This window comes from Haliotis rufescens, unplaced genomic scaffold (genome assembly GCF_023055435.1).
Source record: "Haliotis rufescens isolate VD_foot unplaced genomic scaffold, xgHalRufe1.0.p SCAF_5, whole genome shotgun sequence".
Lineage (NCBI taxonomy): Eukaryota > Metazoa > Mollusca > Gastropoda > Lepetellida > Haliotidae > Haliotis > Haliotis rufescens.
Window position 1 is genome coordinate 61,953,597 of NW_025964223.1, and position 18,008 is coordinate 61,971,604.

Sequence of the window (18,008 nt, forward strand, 5' to 3'; positions counted from 1 at the left end):
TTGACAGCCTGTATGTTGAGGGCGATGAGTCATCTATCATTACAGTATATCACAAAGTTATATTCTAATTAGTCTAACCCATCTTATAACTGTGTGTTTAATCCACTCTATGAGTAGATCTGTACAATAGGAAATCGTCTCTTATTCCACCTCCATGAATGAGAATTATTAAACCTTTCATTTCTGCTGCTGATACTGAACTTGAAACTATATCTCCTTTCTGGCTGCTGTCTTATCCTCCTCGGCAATTGGTAAAGCCACAAGTAGACCTGTCACTGTCCAAACTAAAGAAAACAGAAACAAATCAATTACAGTACCAACAAGAATTTAATCAGTTAAGACGTACATACAATACTTACAAATCAATATTTACGGATGGATCCAAGGATGGTGACACTGTTGCCAGCGCCACGATCGTCGTTGGATCCAGAACTCAACTCAACTATCAACTAGATTACCAGGTAACTCTTCAATACTGACAACCGAATTAAAGGCCATTTAAACAGCTCTTGAATTTATGAAACAGTATGAACATCAACATGTTTTTATTTTTTCAGACTATCTGTCCTGTGTTCAGGGTATTAAAAATAATTCGTGTCAGCATCCAATTTTACTTCATGTAATTGCTCTACATAATGATCTTTCTACTGGCCAATACGACATCGTCTTCTGTTGGAATCGTTGGCAACGCATTGGCTCATACTGCCGCAAAAGCAGCACTCAAAAAACCTGAGACACCACTTCTGATCCCATACAGTGATTATAAGCCAGTAATTAGATGTTACATCCGAGATCTAATGCAAAAAAAGTCGGACAACCAGGTGGGTATAAATAAGTAACATGAAATTAAACCAACTATACCTTCTTGGGTTGTCAGTCCAGATTTGATGAGGTCATAATGCGACGATGTCGTGTTGGCCATTGCAGGTACACACATGAATACTTATTGAAAGGTGAGGATCCTCAATTTTGTATCCTTGTTGTAATGAGAGAATCGTGGTCAAGCATGTCCTGCTTGACTGTTGATTTTTTTCCATCACAAGGGATAAATATTTTAAAGTCTCATATATAAAGGATATTTTTAATCAAATAAATGCTCATATATTCATCTTTTTTTTAAAGAAGTAGAATTAATTCGGAATATCAAGCTTGACTTATAGACTAAAGTCTCATCGAGTTTGACAAGGAAATGCGAAACTTCCCAAAAAATACAAGGTACTTGAGCTAAGGACTATCTCGACTCACAATCATTTAGAAAGGGTCCCTGACCAAAGTGACCAAAACTTCACTCCCAATCGTAAAAAGGTACTTTACCTAAACTAAGCAATCACTTGAAAGTTGGTTATCCACGGATTACTAGAAAATGGAGTATGAAACACCCTAGCTGATAAGTTTAGCTCAATACGAACAGAGTAAGTCAGTAGCAGGGAGAAAACCGTCCCATAACCACTTAATAACGAAACCCAAGTTTCGACCTGACCCAACAAGTAGCAAGACGACTCCTGAACGGTCTAGTGATATCTTGAAGTAAAGACTATAAATAAATAAATCGCTGAACATAAGCTATCCCACGGTACCACTAAAGATTTACAACCAGGTATGTACAATTATTGAGATGGCAAAAATGATCATAAATAGAAGAGAAATATCTACAAGTACTTGATAATCCCGCTACTGCGCGAAAATCAAAACATTTTCCATACATGAATAAGGTAGCAAACATATATGAGATAACATATATCAAATCCATACATGATAAAAGTATGCGATTACAGAGAATATAATTTATGGGTCACTAATTCTCTAACGATGAACGTACAGAGTATGACGACCGCCGGACTTTGCCAAACGGCGATGGAAGCCGGACAATAAAGAGCGAGGGAAGCTTTGCGGCCACTAGATCAAGACTAGACTGCTTTCATGACACGGTGCCAATTAACATTGTATCATTTTCCCTCGGAGACATAATTATCACGATTAACAGGGTAAAACAAAATTCTATGAACGCTAATTTATGTTAGTAACTTAGAAAAATGGTCGCATAATTGCTTGAAAAGTAAAAATGTGCTCGAAAGAAGAATATCCCTTCCTGAATACCACACTGGTATCAACATCTTCTTCAGTCATCAAAAGCTGGAAAAAATCAGACGAAAAACGACCTTGCGTTTTTGTCATTTGATTATGTGACTGTCATTTATTTCATTTACTGCTTATATAGATATTGCCATTTTGCGGTATACTTTTCTATTATGCTCACATCGATATATGCTGTATTATCTCTATGCTTTCCGAGCATCACGTCTGGCTTCTCTACATATCTTATTCAATTTGGGTTCGGGGGAAACTGCATGTTTGATTTTCGTTTGAAACGTGTACCCGCTTCCAGAATAATACTGCTGAATTAATTTGCGTCTTTTTCCATCAAGATTTCTAAGAACATCATACATTATTTGATCTGACGTTGTTGTTTTTTAAATCACGGTAACAACATTCAAGGCCTCAGTAAAACTTTCAAAAATCGGTAGACGTGTGGAGGACATTTCCAAATTTGACGCATCGTGACAAAAATTGATGTCCAATGCATTTCCCTATTTTGACTTGTGTTTTTTTCTTCAGGTGAATTGCCTTTGCATGTGTTTGTGACGGGTGCCCCCGATGGGGCAGGATACTTTCACCCTTTCGCGAACACCTGGCATCATCACTATTCGATAGTGATTTATAAACATACAGTCATGATCGTACAATCGAATCATCTTTTGACAAAAAATTCTTATGAATATGGAAAGGGTTTTGTCGCTTTTATTTCAATGTCATTATGCATATAAAATAGCAAATGATTTTATTTCACTGACAAAAATGTTCTAATGTTGGTATTGGTATATCATATATTTCCATCTGTGCGACAATGTTAACTCGCTTAGGCACAAATTGGATGACCTTTAGCTCTATTACAAATCGTTTCAGCGGTGCATGGTCCGAATCCGGTCGATCTCCAACATTCGGCACATGGACAAATCGAAGTTAATGAAAGAATTATAAAAAAGTATGTTTTTTCCTGACCCATTCAGGATATGCAGCTGGAAATCGTAACTCATGTCTGAGTGTATACTGCCAAAATTGTGGAGTCTCTTACATGCCTATCTGTGTGGTGCTACCTGTCAATTTCAAGATTTCGTGGATTCCAAGCCAGAGTGTGAGGTGGTGAGGTGAAATGGCGTTTAACGTCGCGTCCAAGATTATTGCACTTATATAGCGACGGACATGCACGTGTATTGTGTGTGTGGCTGCTTGTACTAGTCCGGACTGATGCCGATTTATAGTGCTAGCTCACTGAGATACCATGCCGAAGTTTAACATGAATACCCCACTCAGACACAGTATACTGACTCCGAGCCGACCAGTCCTTGTTTTAGCCCCTTAATGCCGAGCGCCAGACAGGGTAACACCAAGTACCATCTTTTAACGTCTTTTGTATGACGCGAGCGGGGATCGAACCCCGGACCTTCCGCTCTCCGAGCGGACGCTCTACCACTAGACCACGGAGGCGGCCTCCAGAGTGTGAATGACATGAGACATTCATGGCCCATAAATAATGGGTCGTGTATGATTTTCTTAAGTGTGCGTGTTCTGAAACGAATTTCATCAAGTTTGACTTCAATGATGTCGGAACATTGTTTTCATGGCTATTAGAATGGACGAGTGTTTTCTGAGTGATGGACTTTCAAATCCTCTTCTGCCAAGTCCTTACGATGGTGGTTGAGATGGCAACGAATATCGATCACAAAAAGGTTTGTAAACAACATATTGTCATGAATAAAGTTTTTTCAAACAATTTTTCAAATGTTATATTTTACTTTCAATGTCGGTTGTTTCAATGAGGAAATAGCTTAAATTGTTCCGATTCTGGTCACCATAGAACATTTCCTTTTAACCAATCAGGATCAAGCATTCATCAATGTCATGGTAGAATTACTGATAACTGGATACAGTGTTTCTTCCCCAGGACACCTCTACATATTAATCTATCGGGACGTATTTGCATAACGCTCAAATAGGAAAAAGTGCAAACGAGTTCAGATGAATTGCAAAAGCATGTTCCCAAAGGAAATAAGGGCTAAGAGTCTTTATATAAAGCAGCGTTCCAGTGAGATAATCATTCACCATACACAGCATCATGGCTCCTATACACATTATATGCAGATGGGTTTCAATCATACTCAGTTTATTGGGTATAATTGGAAATGCGATTAGTGTGTATGTTCTTTCCAAAATGAGTTCAAAGTCCCTACGACTCTTGAAGTACCTCAATGTCGTGGATATTGTACTCTTAGTGATAACAGGTTCTTTGCTGACGTTGGAATTCGTTGACTATGACGAAGGACATATAGTCTCAACGTTGATGCAATGTATAGTGCCATCGTTCTACATAGTCAGAATGTTTGAAGTTTACCTAACTGTACTGATTGCCCTCCTGCGATGTCTGGCTGTGGCTACACCATATAAGTTTGCAACGTGCATGCGTCATTCTGTTCAAAACAAGCTGCTCATAGCAATTGCAGTATTTTCAGTGATATTCAACGTGCCTCGCTGTCTTAGGCAGATACCTATGGGGATGTCATCAAATGCCATTGTGGAGCAAATCTTTGAAGTTCAAATCTCGTACCTCAGTCTGGTATTTTCATGCATTCTCCCTATACTCGTCATCATCATTTGCAACATCATCCTTGTCGTTTCAAGATGTAAAATGAAATCATTCACCAATCAGGACGGCCAAGGCAGATCACCTGGCAGACGAAACAGGCAGGGAGGGTTTCAGCTGACATGCCTTGTTCTTGCCATAACTGCAATGTTTATTGCCACTCATGGTCCACTAGGCATTTCAAGTTATATCGGTTTAACAACTCCCGGTAGATTGAGATATCTAACATGGATCTTTGTGTTTGGCAAATTGATGATTACTATCAATAGTGGTACTAACTTTATGTTCTACTGTTTGATCGGTAGGGAGTTTAGAACCACCCTGATATCTCTGTGCAAGAAGAGACCTCGTACCACAAGGAGAAACCAACCCCGAACTGTGACATCGGTATAGCATGTTGACTATCTGTTTCCCCTATCAACATCAGAGTTGACTACCATTTGGCTACCAACTGGCGACCATACAAACTGTTTGCTTTGAAAAAATACCTTGTTTCGTTTCACAAGGAAAAATCGACCTATAATTCCCTTGTTACTGGTGTAGTATTTTGTACAGCGAACCTTTATCATGAGACACCTGCAGCATTCACGAAGGAATGTCGTTTGTGCAACAAATCGGAGGAGCAATATTGGATTAGAAACTGTGGCTTAGTATTGACAGTACAATTTGACAAACTGAAATACCGAGATTTAAAGAGGAAGTCACTGAATCTATTACTTTGACACATCCACTCCTATACTTCTTCTGTGTACCCACAAATTGGCTACCAGCCTGGTATCCGCACCTGAATATATTCAAAAGGTTCAACTGATTCCGCGTCACAAAGTAAAAACAACTATTCGGCACTTGCCAAGGTTGAATGGATTTTAGTGAATATACAGGACTTTTAGGTCAGTGAAGACAGCTAGCAACGCGCCACTCTCTGGTAAGTTCGGGTTTCGATCGTTCTACTTTATTGTGTCAATGTTAAGTTTGTGTTACAACTGAGGGAGTTCAATTATGATAACTTAAAGGATTAATATTGAAATCTGATGTATTTGATGACAATAACATTCAGGACAGACAGTTGACATTATCGGTATCATGACAATTATAGCAGCGTAGCTGACGAATCACCGTAGTTATGTTATACAGATATATGGAAGATGTGCATGTGTAAATGTAAGTTTACAAATCTGGAAACACTTTATTTAGTGATCAGTTGAAAGCAAAGAAGACGTATACTCTCAGTTACCAATCGAGGTCACCAATTCACACTGTTTTTAAGCATATGTGTTCATTACATAAAGCGACAAAACCCTGATTCATTAACACATGCTTATGATGTAGTCGGAATCTGACAATCGACTCTGCTTTATGCAGAGAATTCTATTTGTTATGGAAATCACTATCAAAAAGTGATGATACTAGGGGTTCGCGAAAAGGTGAGCGAATCCTACCCCACCGGTGGCACCCGTCACAAACACATGCAAAGGCAAGTCAAGGAACATAGTCAAGTCAAAATAGGGAATTGCATCGGACATATTTTTTGTCATTGGTGCGTCGAATTTGGAAATGTTCTCCACATATCTACCATAAAACTTTTTGACAGCTTTACTGAGGCCTTGAATGTTGTAACCTTGATTAAAGACCTTCTGAGCAAGGGTCATATGATGCTCTTTGAAATCTTGGTATAAAGAGTACGTTCGGTTGTATCTCAACAGTTTCATAAATGTTTATAACAGTATATAACAGTTTGCACCAAACGCTGGAGCTGCTGGAATATTGCTCAACATGAAGGGAAAGTTGACTATTGGAAAGTTGAAGTCATCCCTCCCATCATACAGTCTCGAGGAAAGTGTTTTGTCACTCTGAATCTTTATTTATAGATCTAAATATGAAACAGATGGAGCTGTCTAACTGGTCGCCTTTATTTATAAAAAATGGCTATTTGATTGTTATTGAACGATATCAGATCACCGATATACCTGAAGCTTAAGTAAAAGTTCTTGGCCAAATGACCTTGTTTTGACTTTGCAAATCCAAACAGAAATTCCGATTCATATGCATAAAGAAACAGATAAGCAAGAAGAGGAGGACAATTGGTGTCCCTGGGGATGCCTACTTCTTTCCTAAATGTCTTACCCCAAATATTACGAACATGTTATCAATGAGGAAGTTTTTTCAGTGAACTTCAGATGGCATTTCCTTCAATTTTTCACTAATTATCCTACATGTTAAATCACGTGTATAGCAGTATGGATAACAACATTAAACTCCATGAGTTCTGGGGAATGGCTATATGTGCAAAAAAGGGACGAGGTGAAATTGGTTTTACATTGTATCGCAAGCTCTATCACGATTTTCAATTGCACGGTTTCATACTCCAGTGAACCAACACAATATGAAACTTAGCCTTTTTATGATCTTTCTACGGAGATTATAAAGAGCGTCATATGATTCATGATCAAAAGTTATATGTCAGGGTTACAACAGTCGTGGCCTCAGTGAAACCTTTAAAAAAATATATGGTGGACATGTGGAGATTTCCAAATATGAAGCATCAGTGACAAATCTTATGTACAATGCAATAACCGATTTGACTTCTGCCATATATTCCCGTGTTGGGATGCTTTTGCATGTGTTTGTGATGGATGAGGCAGGTTACAGTCACCTTTGTGTGAACACCTCGTACCATCACTATTTGATGGTGATTCATGGAAGCATACTAATTATAATGTCGGAATTGCACATTTGACTCTGATTTTGGCAGAGATTTTGAGAAAATGGATCAGCTTTTGTCGGTTTTCATTACCTAGTGTTTTACTCATATCTTCATGACTGGCTTTTTATGTTAAGCCCTCTTTAAAGAAGTATTTGTTCCATGCATGGTCCTTAAGTCTGTCCATTTTCCAAAGATCACAGACCCCTCCAACCAAATTGTACGGACTTCTCACATCGAAACAATTTGCTCAGGTGACTCAAGTTTCCGATATACCTCTATGACATTGTGTAATGTAACGAAATACAAACAGACAGACTGGCGGACAGACAGACCAGGTGATGACTTATCCCCGTGCATTATATGCTGTGACTTGACATTCACGAAATCATGAAAGCATGAAGAATGACTATTCTTGAAAGTGAGCTTTTTGTCTACACTCAGAAATGATATGCTCTGGCTTGCGACAATATCTATATATCTACAAGTAGGCTCTGACGAAAATCAAGAAGTATTTGTTTAACCAACTGGAGTCGAGCTTGAATTTTTGTCAACAAACTCGTGGACCAGACTTGATGGAATAAGATCTAGAGGGGGATGAACTATCCTTTCCTGATTTGTAACCCTGAGAACTCCTGCCTGTAAACCCTGACTGCGTAAAACTAACCCTGTGAGTTAGCAAATAATCGTCAGCCAAAGTAGCAGCCTTGTGTAATCCATTCACTTTCTGTTCATCAAGATATGTCCGAATGTCCGTTGGCACACACTGCTTAAGATATTCCAACATAACCAACTGCCTCAAACTATTACAATCACCATAGAACTCCTTTGAAGTGCACCACCTATCAAACAAAGTTTCCTTCTCCCTTACAAAGTCAACAAAAGAAGAACCATCCATTTTCGTAGCAGACTTTGGCCTGTAAGCTCCAGAAACCAATTCTTAAGCCTTCAAATCTTCAGCCTTCACAACCTGATAATCAGAACTCCTATCAATAGGTAGTGCACAATAAAATTCCTGAGCTTTTCTCCTAAACACACTTTGCAACAACATGGTACATTGATCTTCCGGCCATTTTATGCTGTTGACCACTTTTTCAAAAACACCACGTTCAGAGAAGGGCGGAATAAGTCTAATCTGCTTGGAAAGATCAAACGAACCACCATCTGTTGAGGCAATTTCTTCCTCAACCAGGTAAGTTATCAAAATCTCTTGACATCGGGTTTCACAAATTCCTGATTTGATGTCAAGTTTGTAATGTTTGGCCAATTCCTTCAAGATTTTTGTGCATAGAGATTTGTTCCGTAGATGGTTGCGTAACAAATTCCTATACACTAAACACCATAGTGATAGTTGGCTGAGTGTAAAAAATAATTTCAATAATTTTGACAAATAATTTGTGATATATTCAATTTCAATCCCGGACGAGCCCCAAACGTATGTTACGTGTCGTGTACCCAGAAGTCTGTGCGTAAAAGTTTGAAACCAACAAACAACCCACAAATAGTATACAATGAACCAATATTTTACAAAATTTCACAAGATTCACAAATCAATACAAATTACTGCACTGGAATTACAATGGCAGTTCAATATTCATTGGCAATATATAATATAATGGCAGTGGTCAGTATCAAATACAAAAATACAGTGGTGATAGCAAAAGTTGGTGATAATAATATATATTCACCCAGCGCCGACAGTAGTCAAGCTTCCGAGATGGTCAAAGTGGGGAATCAGGGATGATGAGTGAGCCTCACATGAAAGCTAGTCTTGGTGTGATGAAATGCGTGCGTGAGATGCGAGAGGCATGCTCTCTGTCTTCTTATATAAGCCTACCTGGCTACTGAAAACTTCTACACAGTGCCCAACAAAGAAAATTCCACGTGTTTCTAAAACACACCATGAAGTTTACACACCACACTAGAACCTAAACAGACTACATACACTAAATAGCATGAACTACATTCCCTGACAAGAAATCAATGTCCAAATACAACGCAATGAGCGTCTTCCGAATCTCAGCAGAAACAATGTAACACAGCCACAATCTTTGTTCAGAACGAAACACACTGCCATATAACAGAATAACAACCGGCTAGTCCCTATAAGCATCACTCCATTAACTTTTTACATTAACAGAGAACTTGGTATATGTGGCGTATCAATTAATGCCACCTATAATGCTATGTTCACTAAGAGTGTGTAAGCTGAGGAAGAAATCTGCCAAACCAACGCAGAAGTTGTCTGCCCCCATTCTTATCGGCTCTAGAATCTTTAGATAAACGCTCACACCCACAGTTTAATCACCCACAGTTGTGAAGACTATATATCCCATGTCAACTGACTGCACAACTTTTAAATGTATTGGTCTATTTCTCTCAAAAGTTTCAAAATTGGTCGCTCTGATAACGTTCAATATACAAATTATCCAGATGTTCCCAGGTAACAATATGATAGGTTTTTCCGTTGCATGGACTAAACCTCCGAGAAAACGCCATATGGAAATGATGAATATTGACTGTCATCAAAGCTGATGATGTTGTCTACCATCCATCACGTGTACTAAATGTTATCATTACAACTAATTTGCTTGATAATGGCACTCAATACTCATGAGAAATTGTCCAAACTTTCTGGCACCTTGATACATTCGTAATTGTTTCAACTGACATTTTAACATCATATGTCAAGAGGAATGGACCTTTAAAAGTATCAATAATTTTTTTATTATTTCATATTATCAATTTATCTTTTCTCTAACTGGTGTACCACTTGTTTGTCTCTAAACAGAGACAAATAGATTAATGTGCCTTTTATGGCCAGTGGATTTTGTTTGGCGGATAATCAAGACGTTATATTTATATGATACGTCAACATATCAGACAATTTCAAACAATCATACAATTTCATTACAAAAGTCAAGAGGTGTTATCAAGGGACCCAATCCTTTACACGGATTGGCAAGAGATACCCTTTGGATATTTTACATGCAGCTTATAAAAACAATAAGAAAACAAACAGAACTATAAACAAATGTTTCTTTGGTGATATAGAAGCTACCCCTTAGTTATGTCTTTCCTTTGTCGGGGCGGTCGGGTAGCCTAGTGGTTAAAGCGTTCGCTCGTCACGCCGAAGACCCGGGTTCGATTCCCGACATGGGTACATTGTGTGAAACCCATTTCTGGTGTCCCCCGCCGTGATATTGCTGGAATATTGCTAAAAGCGGCGTAAAACCATACTCACTCACTCACTTTCCTTTGTCTTGAATAATTATGACACCCATTTCAGGGTCACTCATTCATCCGTTATGGAAGTGAAGTATTCAATACGTTCATCCTGTGAAGTGTGGTCACGATGAAGCAAGGGATTTGGTTTAGGGTTATGGTTAGCGTCAGGATTAGTGGTTCAGGGTTGGGGTTAGGGTAAGCATGAAAGGAAAGCCTAAAGTGTACAAAACACACCGGCATGAATATGGTTCTGAAACGGGATCGTAAATAGAACGAATATTAGATTCGAACCGATGATAATCGACACATTGAGCCCCAATGTATTTTGAATCACTATGTGTAATTAGACATTATCACCTCCATTCCTCTGAAGTGTCCTGATGTGATCCACCTAAAGTAACACTGGCCCATTCCGAGGTGTGCCAATAATGGACTAGTCATATTGTTTTCTCTTTCAACTGAACAATGGACATTTGACATTGAGTTGAGCACCTGTCACATACGTACCATGTGTCTCCATTATGAATTTGGCGTAATTTGATATATGTATTTGTTTAATTATTTTATATTTCATGTTGTGAAACATCAAAACTTATGTCTTTTTACTAAAAAAATCAGATGCTATATACCTTTCAGCGTAAACATTGGAGAAAAGACTCTCAGACAAGAGTTTATATTATCACTAGAAACTATTGGAAGTAAGACCTTTAGGGAGCATCCATTTCTGTTTTATGAAGGGAGGAGATTGTTTACGTAAATAATTTGTTTAAAAATATACCCAAAATAAATAGTTCGTTGGCAGAGGTGAGAAAACTGAATAGTTTGTATTGTGGAAAATACCCAAACGTCAAAATGTTTTCTGCTGATGGGGAATGTGAATCAATTGGTCGATGGTGCTCAGAAAATAAACAGTTTGTAGGACAATCCTCCCATCTTCCACAAATCAAATGGATGCTCCCTTCAATATGAAATTTAACATGTCACATACCCATACCCATACCCATGGCTAGATATATATAAGCCAGGAATGGCAATATAGGGACGTTCTTCCGCGTACTTTAGAGGAAGTACAAGTAGGAATACCTACCCCGAACAAGACACTCGTGTGATCCTTTTCAATCTCGTATAATAAGTGGTGGCGGTTGTGACAGTCAGCAACGTGTACAAATGTAGGTGAGAGCAATGGAAGCTGTTCTTCATGCTTGCAACTCAACGACTACTTATCGAAAGAGAAAATATCATTTTAAAACGATAGTTCAGGACATATTATGAATGAATGAGCGATTGCGTTGGGTTTAACGCCTCTTTGAACAGTATTCTAGTTATGTCACGGCGTGATGTGATGCAGGTCTTAGACGTTTACCACTTTGGTGAAACCGACGAACACAGGTATGGTGCTGACAAACCTGGAAACATTATCGGGGCGAACCGGGACATATATGATACTAGTATTTCTTAGAAATAATTGTTAGTTTAATTTTCAGCTTAATATATTTCTGGCAGAAACATATTTGCAGTCTATATGTTAGCGTGTATATATTGGAACGAATCTTGTAAGAGATATGTACAGTTTTTACTTTGAAAGACTTTGACTGTTAATGTATTGTTTCATCTTCGTGTTATTTGCATATACATATATATCTGAAACTGTGCCGATGCTTGTTTTATTTTAAGTCACTCACACACTCACCAACCCTAATCGCATTATCCTTCCTACCTCTGTTGTTACAGAATTCCAGACTACGACGAGTTAACCCATCCTTGGCTTACATCTTCATCATCTGTGATTTGACGTTCGAGGGCATGTTCTTCTAAAATCGATGTTCTTCAAATACCGTTCCCGACTGGTTACACATTGTAACATCGCCAATGTTCCTAAGAGGTTCTTGTTGTGAAAATGTATGCATGGATAAGGATTAATGTCACTTAATTAGTGATCATTATGTCAATTATATGACGGCGTGTCAGCTTAATGAGGAAGGACAGCTTGAGGTAACGCAAGCCGTAGACGTTTTCCATTTTGGTGAAACCAACGAGGACGGATATGGTGCTGAGAAACCAAGGTTCAAGGAAAAACTTGGATTCGAACACCAATCAGAGAACAAAAAATGTTAGACCATTTCGCTAACACCTGGTGTCTTTTCGTTATTTAATAGCTTCTATGTGTCCAGTTTACAGATTCTATGTGACAGATATCAGTTCCAACTTAATAGATGGTACATGTAGGCAGTCATTTTCATTATCCGTGTGATATGGATGTGTAAATTTAGGATTGGTACTAAATTATTTCAAGTTAATAATAACATTTCCCTTTACTAACTGAGTTTGCATTATGTTTTATTCAACGAGTTACTGTAAATATTGTTTGGTTATAAAAATTCAGAAAAATACGTGCAAACCGTATCAAAGCAGCCGTTTATTGTGGAATAAGCAATGAGTAACCAATTATTATTCGGTACTTTCAATTACCATTTGAAGCGCTTCGTGTGACACTTTTGTCAGAAGAGCAGCATATATACACACCAATGAAAAATGTCGCCCGCATGAGTACGTATAGAGTGAGTGATCATAGTTAAATGTAGATGTATTGAAACAATGAAAACTATATGTTATATGCCAGTCTACAATGGACAAAACCAGTCTAAATCCTGATACTTCAGGGTATTTGTCGTTCTGGCGTGTTACATAAAATCAAACAATCAAATAGTGCACCCAAAACCAATTCGCTTCATGATTAATAAAGAAATAGTTGACGTTGATATTTGACGAGAGAATTATTTTATTCTGGAAGAACATCCGATTGATCTAGCATACTCCTGTTGCTAACAAAGTCGTTCTAAAGATGTGTGTGTGTAAATGAATTGAAATTATTTCTTCCTATATTTGGACATAACGTGTTGTATAGATTCAAATTATACAATAAATAACTTTCTAATCGAAGATTTGTCTCGAAAATGAAACCTCACTTGGGTAAAAAGGCATAAAAGTCAACGACAGGCGTTACTGTGAGCTTTCCTAAAGCTCCTTCAACGTTGACACGTGATGTAACGTAAATATTCAATTTGTTAAAAAGATGTTCTGTGATCATTCTCTGGATATAATTATTATATATAGTTGATGCTTTTGCTTATACACCGCGAGGGGGCGGTCGGGTAGCCTAGTGGTTAAAGCGTTCGCTCGTCACGCCGAAGACCCGGGTTCGAATCCCGACATGGTTACAATGTGCCGTGATATTGCTGGAATATTGCTAAAAGCTGTGTAAAACCATACTCACTCAGTATAGACCGTGAGATTTACTGAACTGGGTCGGTCTCCATGGTTATTATTAAAATCACAAGCGAACACAATCTGCAACAATGAAATAATTTGAATCAGGTTCATGACTTTTTAACTATTTAGAAATCTTAACCTTTTACGATTTTAACTTCCATACTATTTCATACGAAAATAGATGTGGTTGCATGTTCAATTTCGTAACTTACGGCGGGAGAATGGAGAGGCATAGTATTTGATGTCTGAATTGAGTTTACTATTTTCTACTATTGGAAATCAAAATTAAGCTTTCTGCACTATTTGAGAGGTAATTAATACTTTGGATATCAAAAGAGAGTTATTCAGTGTCAGTGTGATGTCGTGATTGGTATTTAATACCTGTTGATAACTTGAAAGGTATACTGAATATTGAATGTGGTTCTTTTATGAGTATTCAGTACTATTTGATATATAAATGGATTTACTGCATATTCGCATATATATGTATATGAACAACCTTTCTATTTTCAATCCAAATCGCGTTTACTGCATACTAGTATTTTATGGCGTTTTTGATCGGTAATTAATACTAGTTGATATCAAAGTACACATGTAGTTACGCCATTATCAATATGATATTTGGTTGGTGTCTAGTACTATTTGAAAACAGTTCACTGTACATAAATTGTGATTGTTTATGGTTATTTCATACAATTTGACATTTAAGTCGATTTACATATTTCATATCTAAATCGCGTTTTAGTCACAATCAATGTCATACTATTTCATATCTACATCGATCATAATGCATTGTATTTTCTGGGTGCTTTTTTTTCAGAAATAATATTGTACGGTATATTTAGATCGATTTTACTTCATATTTGATGTGATTCTGTATGGGTAGTTAATACTATTTGGTGTCTGTATGAACACATTGCAGTGTGTTTGGGGTTGGATTATTTTCCAAAAATAATATTGTTCTGAATATATAAGTCGCGTTTACTGATTATTACTATTTGATAACCGAAGTTACTTAATTCTCAGTGTGATCTTTTGAAAACTTTAAGTGTATACTGAATATTAAATGTGGTTCTTTTGGGGGTAATTAATAACATTTGATATTTAAATGGATTAACTGCATATTCAAGGTGGTCTTTTAATGGGCACACTTTATGTATTTTATATCTAAATCGCGTTTACTGCATACTAGTATTTAATGGAGATTTTGATATCAGAATATAGATGTTATCAATGTCATTATCAATGTGATATATGATTGGTGTCTAAACCTATTTGAAAACAGTTTACTGTACATTAATGTGATTGTTATGTGGCTGCTTAATGCATCTGATATTTAAATGGATTTATATTTCATATCTAAATTGAGTTTACTTCACGATCAATGTCATATCAATGGGTAATTGATACTATTTGATATCTACATTGAGCATAATGCATTGTATTTTCTGTGGGGTTTTTTCAGAAATAATATGGTACTGTATATCTGAATCGACTTTACTTCATATTTGATGTGATTGTTATGGGAAATTAATACTATTTGGTGTCTATATCGATCATAATGCTATGTGTTTTGTGTTGTTTTTTGTGTTAATGTTCATGTTAATGTTAATATAAACTGAGTTTGCTACACATTTGACGTTGGTTTTTTGCGTAATTAATACTATTTGATAACCGAAGTAACTTAATTCTCAGTGTGATGTTTTCATTGGTATTTAATACCTTTTGATAACTTTAAGGTTATACTGAATAATAAATTTGGTTCTTTTATGGGTATTTGATACCATTTGATAATCAAAATGGATTAACTGCATATTCACGGTGGTATTTTTATGGGCACCTTTATATATTTATTATCTAAATCGCGTTTACTTCATACTCGTATTCAAGTGAGTTTTTTATGGGTCTTTAATACCATTTGATAACAGAATAAACATGTTGTTACGTCATTATCAATGTAATCTTTGTTTGTTGTCTAGTCCTATTTGATAGCTTAAACCAGTTTATTGTTTATCAAAGGTGCAGCCTCACCATAAATAGTACACAAGTTCATGTGAAATATGGACTGGCAATTTCAAAACAGTTACTTCCAAAATGAGAAAAAGAATGCTTCTAACTGTAGCTATAGTACATATTGAAAGCTGATCGATTTGTTGTGGTAACGCACAAGATAAGTGGGTGTAGACATACCGATTTATACATTTAAAAACATTCAGGTTATGCAGTAACCAAAACATTTAATTTCAAAATGCTCTTTTTTATGGGCACCCTTTATATATTTATCATCGCATTTACTTCACGTTAGTATTCAATGGAGTTTTTCTAGGGGTATTGAATACCATTTGATTACAGAATATACATGTAGTTACGTCGGTATCAATGTAATGTTTGATATGTGTCTAGTCCTATTTGAGAAAACTATGGCAGTGTGGATATCCTCTAACTTATATAATACAAGTTTATTATTCGGGGATCATCCATATTTTCTTTAGGCTTTGTTATTGAAACACAAACAGTACAACTATTGGTGTCGTCCGTAAAATAGACAGGGTGTTTCATTGTTTTGATACAACAAGCGGTATCAACGTTTCTTTTACAGTTTCCTGAAAACGGACCCGAGACCACCTACTTTGTATTTTCGTCAAACACTGACCCTCATTCTCTTCGCAGTATGAATTTGAAACAAATCCTTCAGTAAATGTTGTTCGTATACGGCTACAGCAATATAGGCAGATCACGCCACGTTTATGTGTGTAGATATCTGCATATAGATATTTCAAGGCGAACGTGATCAAGGACTATAAAATGATTATCAAAACTCAAAATTTGATTAAATGTAATTATTGCGATTATTGACTACTTTTGTTACTTAATGATTACTTAAGTCACTGTAATTTGGGGGGAACGGGAAGTCACTGTAATTTGGGGGGAACGGGAGGCCCAGTCGTATCAGGCGCCACTATACGCTGTGCAGAGTTGCGTCGCTTAGGCACGCCAGAAACCTATGATTGTGGGTTCGAATCCCGGTTCGCCCCGATTATGTTTCTGGGTTTGTCAGCACTATACCTATGATCGTTGGTTTCACCGAAGTGGTAAACCTACATCACTTCGGTCTTTCCTCTCACATTAAGCTGACACGCCGTGATATAACTGGAATAATGTTAAAAACGGCGTTAAACCCAACTCACTCACTCACTCACTGTAGTTTTACTTCTATGAATATTGATAACATTGGATAAAATGATAGTTTTCATCCCTGGAACAACGCTCGTTCGTAAATGTTTTTTTTATGAAATGGACCCTACGGCCTCATGCGGCCACATCTTTGCTGACGTGAATTTCGACTACCGATCGAGTTTTAACTTGAGTGTCTTTGCTCAACATGTGTAAACATTTATTCAAGAAATTGTTTCAAATTCATACAATGGAGTAAATCGACCCAAGAAGCTCCGGGGTAGAATAGGTCTTCAGCAACCCATGCTTGCCATAAAAGGCGACTATGCTTGTGGTAAGAGGCGACTAACGGGATCGGGTGGTCAGGCTCGCTGACTTGTTTGATGCATGTCATCATATACCAATTACGCGGATTCGATGCTCATATCAATCACTGGATTGTGTGGTCCAGACTCGATTATTTACAGACCGCTGTCATATAGCTGGAATATTGCTGAGCCTGCGTTAAACAACAAACCAAACCAAATCTGATGACACCTGATGATTGCGATACTCAAATGACAATGAGGAACTGATTGCTTTATTGGATATTTCTAGGGAACTGGAGAATCGTTATCAGCCTCATTGCATGTTTATTTAACATAAGTACACACTGAGCACATTCATTTAGTTATCCTTTTTTTCATAAACCTTTCATACCTTCATACTAATAAATATTCTCAATTTTGTTATTTTGTCCTGTTATTCTTTGAGGCTATGATTTCACAAACGTTTGTTGCCATCAATGGCAGGGATAGCAGGATGAATTATTTTTGGATATGCAGCATTAGACAATTCATTGCCTGTCGTATGGTAATTGATGCATTTTTAAGACATGTCATGAAACAAAGTTTACACTGGTTGCTCTGTTAATAATCATTGTCATGGTCTAGTAGA

At 37.2% G+C, this 18,008-nt stretch overlaps 1 protein-coding gene across 1 annotated transcript in view; it reads left to right on the forward strand.

Moving 5' to 3' along the window:
* LOC124143842 (probable G-protein coupled receptor frpr-1) overlaps positions 1-16,950 on the forward strand; it is a 36,062-nt gene extending 19,112 nt beyond the window's left edge. The window contains exon 2 of the mRNA XM_046512967.2: positions 12,360-16,950. The gene's annotated coding sequence lies outside the window, so the exon portion shown is untranslated. The remainder of the gene's footprint in view (positions 1-12,359) is intronic.
* The last annotated feature ends 1,058 nt before the right edge of the window (positions 16,951-18,008 follow it).